At 43.0% G+C, this 7,126-nt stretch overlaps 1 long non-coding RNA gene across 1 annotated transcript; it reads left to right on the top strand.

The window, feature by feature from the left end:
• The first annotated feature begins 3,487 nt into the window (after positions 1-3,487).
• Positions 3,488-6,884, top strand: LOC145721454 (uncharacterized). Its single transcript, XR_014145129.1, has 3 exons — positions 3,488-3,526; positions 6,280-6,341; positions 6,723-6,884. It is a non-coding gene; the product is annotated as an uncharacterized LOC145721454 (long non-coding RNA).
• The last annotated feature ends 242 nt before the right edge of the window (positions 6,885-7,126 follow it).

Below are 7,126 nucleotides of genomic sequence, written 5' to 3'. Positions count from 1 at the left end.
ATGGACAGGAGTTCTACAGTCGAGCTCCTTCTGCTCCCCACTGAGTCACACAAGCCTGCTCCTCAGTGCCTAGCCCGTAATAGAAAGAACATTTCTCAAATGAGTAAGTAAATGTAAGAAGAAATAAATGTTCCATTTACTTGGACTCAGCAATAATCTCAAGGCGCTACAGAGGAAAAGAAAGGAAGGTGGATGAGCAAGACACATAAAGGTTGCCCTTTTTTCCAGGCCTCCCAAACATACCTTTTTTTTTTCTTTTCTTTCTTTTTTTTTTTTTAAAGATTTTATTTATTTATTCATGAGAGACAGAGAGAGAGAGAGAGAGAGAGAAGCAGGCTCCCAAGGAGCAGGGAGCCCGATGCGGGACTCGACTCCAGGACCCTGGGATCATGACCTGAGCCGAAGGCAGCCGCTTAACCATCTGAGCCACCCAGGCGCCCTCTTTCTTTCTTTTTTTTAAGAGAGAGAGTGTGTGAGGGCTGGGGGTGGGAGGGGCAGAGGGAGAGGGAGAGAGAGAATCTTAAGCAGGCTCCATGCTCAACATAGATCTCCATGCAGGGCTCAATCCCACGACCCTGAGATCATGACCTGAGGCAAAACCAAGAGTCTGATGCTTAACCAACTGAACTACCCAAGCGCCCCCCTGGACACACCTTTCTAGTGACAGCTTCTCATGGATCCTTTTAGACAAGTTGTCCTGAACTTTTTTTTTTTTAAGATTTTATTTATTTGTGAGAGAGACAATGAGAGAGAGACAGAGAGCATGAGAGGGAGGAGGGTCAGAGGGAGAAGCAGACTCCCTGCCGAGCAGGGAACCTGATGTGGGACTCGATCCCGGGACTCCAGGATCATGACCTGAGCCGAAGGCAGTCGCTTAACCAACTGAGCCACCCAGGCGCCCTGTACTGAACTTATTAACTTGTCCTAAAGTTGACTCTCAGTGACCGGGTCCAACTGATTTTATTCCCACAGACATTTCACCCATGCTCCTTTCTCAACATCACTGTATGGGGTCACTGGCCTCTTTTGAACCGCCAATAATGGTTTAAAAACAGATTTTCTTCCTACTGGTTTATTCTTGTCAGTACTGCTTTTTTAACAATTCCCCTTTTCCCAAAATGGTCCATAATTTTGCTTTGCCCTAAAAACCTCTAAATAGAGAAATTCTCCACTTAAAAAAATGTCTTTTGAGGGCGCCTGGGTGGCTCAGTTGGTTAAGCAACTGCCTTCAGCTCAGGTCATGATCCTGGAGTCCCGGGATCGAGTGCCGCATCGGGCTCCCTGCTCAGCGAGGAGTCTGCTTCTCCCTCTGACCCTCCCCCCTCTCATGCTCTCTCTCTCATTCTCGCTCTCTCAAATGAATAAATAAATCTTAAAAAAAAAAAAAAGAAAAAAATGTCTTTTGAAGTCCTATATAGAAAGAGATCTTAAAGTGCCATCACTTCTTGGGTTTCTCTCCTTTTATCTTCCTTAAATACCAACTGGCTCCCCAAAGGTGTGAGGTTTTTCTCAAGATTCATTTTATTTCTATTCAGTAGCAATGAAACACCTTTTGTGCTTGAGATGGGCTTTAACAGAAAGACCTAGGAAGTAAGTGTTCATTTTAGATTTTTTCTGGACATACATAAGAGTGAACTCAATGGTTCCCTGAAATTACTGGGAGCGGGGAGTGGAGTTGCCCCTCGCTTTGGTACTTGGAAAATGAGCGCCAGCCTTCTTAATCCAGCCCTTTTAAAATAGCTGTACACATAGCATTTGTAACAACAATAATAATTAAGGTGTTAGTAATGCAGAAGAGAACTAAACCAAAGAGTTTATCTTGGGTGAAGGAATGCATTTTGGTATTTATATTTGGAAATGGGTTTGCCTGATTTCTGGCAACTTCCTTGCCACATATCCAGACAAGAACAAAGTTGCTCTGTGAGAGACTGACTCAAGAAGGGCTGGAGAGATGCACAGTTTCCTCACCCAAAGATTCTACCTCAGTCGTGTTTCTTACCCCTTGCTGGGAGGCCAGGGTCTTACTTTTCATGTCTAATCCACACCTCCTCTGAGTAAACCTGAGATAATAAGGAAGCATTTTTGTTTTAAAGGTATAGTAGTTGGGGACTCCTTCAGGTGCAACTGAAAGAAACTTTAAACTAACAATGAAAAGACCATTTACTGGCTCATAGAAAGGAAAGTCAGTTGGCTTCAGGCACAGCTTGATCCAGGAGCTCAAACAATGTCCTCAGGACTCCCTTTCTCTTAAACAGGTCTTCTTTACTGGAGATCATAATGATCACTGGAAGCCCAGACTTACATCCTATCAGCTTAGCAACCTCAGAAGAAGGAGAGCATCTCCCCAAATTTCTTTGGCAAAAACGTCTCAAGGAGGATTTTGAATGGTATGGTTTGGGTCACGTGCCCAATTTTTCCATTCATTATGTCCAAGGGCATGGAGTTCCTTGATAGGTGGCTATGATCAAAGCCACTCAAACTACACAAGGCAGATTTACCCATGAAAAAGAATGGAAGAAGAATGCCATGTCCAGAGAGAAAAGGGATGTCAGGCAGGAAGACACAACAGATAATTTCCACAAAAGGCCTTTCAGAGTAACTTAGTGGAACAGAGGGGCAGAAGGAAGGAAGTCAGGGAAGGAATTGTGTCCAACTGTGGGACACAATTATTTTTTCTTCCAATTTTCTCCCTTCCTCCTCCTTTCCTTCCTCTCTTCCAACAATGCTCCTCCCTTGCTGGAAATGGCAGCAGCAGGAGCTGTGACTGTGGACTTCAGACACATTAAGATGAAGACTTTAATAGAGATAGGAACAACGGAGACCCAACAGGCTCCCAGAGAATGAGATTTTGAGTCAGGAGGGAGATTGCTGGCTGCAGGGGGCGCCATGAAGACAGGCCAGGTAAAGGAGATGCCTGGCATCAAATTAGGGTGTTGCAGCAGGGGAGGCAAGTTCATTCAGTACTGGAACCTTCCCTGTGGCTGGGCAGAGGCTGCGGCGGGGGGAAGGGGGCATTGGGAGAGGAGCTGGGAAAATGACCCTAGGGGAGACTCCTTGAACCTCATGCCAAAATGTTTGAACTTGATCTTATCTCTAGGTTCAGGAGAGCAGGGGAGGTCTTTAACCTTAGAATTAGTTTTTCGAATATTTTGATGATGATCTCCCTGGCAGCTGAGCGGGAGGAGGGGCAGGATTGGGCAAGACTGTTGGCAAGGCGCCCAGTTAGAGATCCAGGGTGGGAATCCCTGCAAGAAGTGACAAAGACCCCTAAGGCAGCGGTAGAAGGAAGTGTGGGATTCCAGAAGCCGAGCTCAGATGGAATCTACGGGATTTGGTTCTGCCACAGTTCAGGGAAGAATCGGTTTACAGAAGAGGTATGTGGAGACAAGAGTTTGAAGCAAGGAGCTACTGCCCTCCCCTGGCAAATTATTGATAGAATGAATCATCCATAAGAGACAAAGTTCATTGTGTTCTCAGAACATAAGATGCCTGCCACTGGGAAACAACATCAGGACGTACTTGTTGTGTAAGTGTAGCTTTTCATTTCATTCGCTTCTCAACAAATATTTATTAGGCTCCTATTATGTGCCAGCTCTGTGCTGGACGCTGGGTATAAGCTGGGGAATGAAACAGACATCGGTCCTGTCATCACGGAGCTTTCTGTATACCGTCCTTGGGGAGCAGGGCAACAAACAAATGTGTGCATCATTTAAATTTACAAACTGTGTTAAGTATATGAAGGCAGGGGCACCTGGGTGGCTCAGATGGTTAAGCATCTGCCTTCGGCTCGGGTCATGATCCCAGGGTCCTGGGATCGAGTCCCTCATCGGGCTCCCTGCTCGGAAGGGGGCCTGCTTCTTCCTCTCCCTCTGCTGCTCCCCCTGCTTGTGCTCTTTTGCTCTCTCTGTCAAATAAATAAATAAAATCTTTAAAAAAAAAAAAGTATATGAAGGCAGTTGATTCTGGGTGCAGTGAGAAGGAATGAAGAGTTGAGGAGCAGAGAACGTCCCAGGATGAGGGGTCAAACTGAAGTTGGGTTCTAAGTGGGACTGTTCACAACTCCCTCATCTGGCAAGGGCATTTTCGAGATAACAAAAATTTTGATATATTGATAAACTTCATTTTGAGTTCACAAAGCACTCTTTTTGCCAAGTATCTTGCAGTTTTAAATGCACCCTGAATAACAACACTTATTTTGCCCTCAAGGGTTTATGACTATAACTCACTCAGTATTTTAAAATTTACAACATGCCTCTTCATATCTGCGGATTGATTTTGTGACTCCCGGTGGTAGATGCTACAACAGTGGCTCCCACTCAATGAGGTTTTCCTGTAGCCAACCTCTTGTGTAGACCCCTCCTACACTGATGTTTGGTGTGGCCGTGTGACTTGCTTTGACCAATGGGACATTGGGAGGCATGATGCAGTGCTTGACCACTGGGTTTGCTCTCTCTTCTCTTGCTCTCAGAGAATGGCATGTGAGGAAGCCTAAGCTCTTTTCCTGGAAATTAAGGAGCAGGGATGAGTATCCCAGCATGGTCTCCTAGGTCAATCAGCTCTCAGCCAACCTACATGAGTGATCTTCGATGAACCCCGCAGAAAAATTACTAGCTCAGAACATCTATCTAGCTGAACTCAATCCAAATTCCTAACCCAAAGAAATGCTGAGCAAATTAAATGATCCCTATCTTAAGCCACTACATTTTACGTAGTTTTTTTATGCAGCAATAGATAACTGATAGGGTGTAAACTTCAAACAGCTTAATTATTTTTGTTTTGTAAACAAGGAAACTTAAAAGCAGCAAAGGTAAATGACTCCAAAATCTCACTGCAAGTTGGGGGTAGATCTTAAGTCTTACATTACTTCCTAGACTCTAAAGACCACCTCATCTCTGCAACTTCCAGTAGCTCTCAGAAAATACCCAAACCTTAATCTACCTCTTAATGATGGTTCTCCCACTTACCAGTTTTCTTATCAGGCAACTCAAAATGATATTAAGAGAGTGGGCTTCGATTCAGTCTTAAATGATTAAGAAAAACCAAGATTAGATGTAAGTATATGAATAAATAGAACTAAACCGATCATTTTCAAAATAGCCATGCAACCACCCCAATGTTTACAGCAGCATTATCAACAATAGCCAAAAATTGGAAAGAGCCCAGATGTCCACTGACAGAAGAATGGATAAAGAAGAGGTGGTATATATGTACAATGGAATATTACTTAGTCATCAAAAAGAATGAAATCTTGCCGTTTGCAATGATGTGGATGGAACTAGAGGGTATTATGCTAAGCGAAATAAGTCAGTCAGAGAAAGACAAATATCATATGATTTCACTCATATGGGGAATTTAAGAAACAAAGCAGATGAATATAGGCAAAGGGAAGGAAATATAAGATGAAAACAGAGAGGGAGACAAACCATAAAAGACTTAATCATAGGAAACAAATTGAGGGATACTGGAGGGGAGATGGATGGGGGGATGGGGTAACTGGGTGATGGGCATTAAGGAGGACATTTGATGTAATGAGCCTGGGTGTTATATGCAACTGATGAATCACTAAATTCTACCTCTGAAACTAATAATACACTATATGTTAATTAAATTGAATTTAAAATGAATGAATAAATCTAAAAAAATAGCCATACAACCTTATAACCAAACCTCATAACTTTTTGGGAAATATATTATTTCATCTTTCCAAACAACAAACTAGTTGAGAGGAAACAGAAGAACATTGTACTCAACTTGTTAAAAAGAAATCATTGTGACTTTCTTTAATGTGCCTGGAGAAGGACTGCATTTTTCCAGTTCTTTGAAATATCAAAACAATAAGAAACCTCAAGTAGTATAATCTAACACATATGTTTCTAAGTCTTTACAGATAGGAGATAATTTGCCTCCCAGGACATAAGAGAAACCCCTATCTCTTTAATGTTTTCTGTCCTTTTTTCCAACTTGAGAATTACTTTCAACTTTTTAATAATAAAGACTTGAAGATGTTAAATTACTTGCTCAAGATTACAGATTATAAATCATAGAGATGGAAACAAATATTTTTCTTTCTGATGCCAAGTCTCCTTCTCTAACTGCCCTAACTAAAACAACTATTATTATACAAGTAATATAAACTCATAAAAATCCAAACTATACAGAAATACACAGATTAAAAAGGTCCCCCTCTCTCATTGTAGCAGGCCCTGTTGGTTACTTACCTGATATTCATTCCCCACTTCCTTCTCCCTAACAGAGTTTGGATTTTTTTTTTTTTTCCAGTTTCTTCTCCTCCCCACAATAGTCTAATGATTCCAGGGAGGTGGGCACTAGCTGAGTCTGAGGTATGGTTCTGATCGGTTTATTTTTAAATCAATCATCGTGGTCTTGTTGGTTGGGACAAGGGCATGTGACATATGTGACACATAGAGGATTCAGCTGCGGCATTTGTTCTTAAAAAGAGGGAATGCTTGTGGATGTCATGGGAACATCCTGTCGGATCTGCAGCTGCAGGGGGCATGAGTGGATGAGGGCTGCTGCAGGGTCTGAGCATCTGAGCCCGGCTTCCCAGGGGCTGCTTCCAGCCATGATGCAGTGTGGCAGGGATACTAAGACAGGCTTGTTTCTGGGAGACCTGGGGCTCCTCTGGCGGGTGACTTTGTCCTTCTCTGCCAGGGATGGGAAGTTTGAATGTTTCTCCTGAAACTACTGCACCTGTCCCCCAGCAGGGGAGCTGCCTGAGAACAATCACCGAGAATGGCAAAACCGAATGATGGAAAGAACCTGGGTCCCCAGGGATCTCCTGAGCTGCTGAGCTAACCAACCCCAGAATCCCTCTCCCCATGGACTTCTTGTTTTACAAGATAATAAATTTCCTTGTCGTGTGAGCCACCGAGTTGGGGTTCTCTTTACTTGCAGCAGAAAGCATTGTCACTGATACAGTTACCCTCTAATCCCACTTCCCAGAGGAATTTTTATAACAGTTTACTATGAGCTTTTCGGGTACATTTACCGACATACATACCATTTTGCAACTTGATTTATTTTGTAACCATTAATATACCTTGCACATCCTTCCACGTCATTACATATAATCTTCTTTCATCTTTTTCATGACCACATAGAATTC

Source organism: Leptonychotes weddellii, chromosome 5 (genome assembly GCF_054177405.1).
Source record: "Leptonychotes weddellii isolate Sample4059 chromosome 5, ASM5417740v2, whole genome shotgun sequence".
In the NCBI taxonomy this organism is placed as follows: domain Eukaryota; kingdom Metazoa; phylum Chordata; class Mammalia; order Carnivora; family Phocidae; genus Leptonychotes; species Leptonychotes weddellii.
The sequence above is the reverse complement of the archived record's forward strand: the minus strand, read 5'-3'. Positions and strand labels throughout refer to the sequence as shown.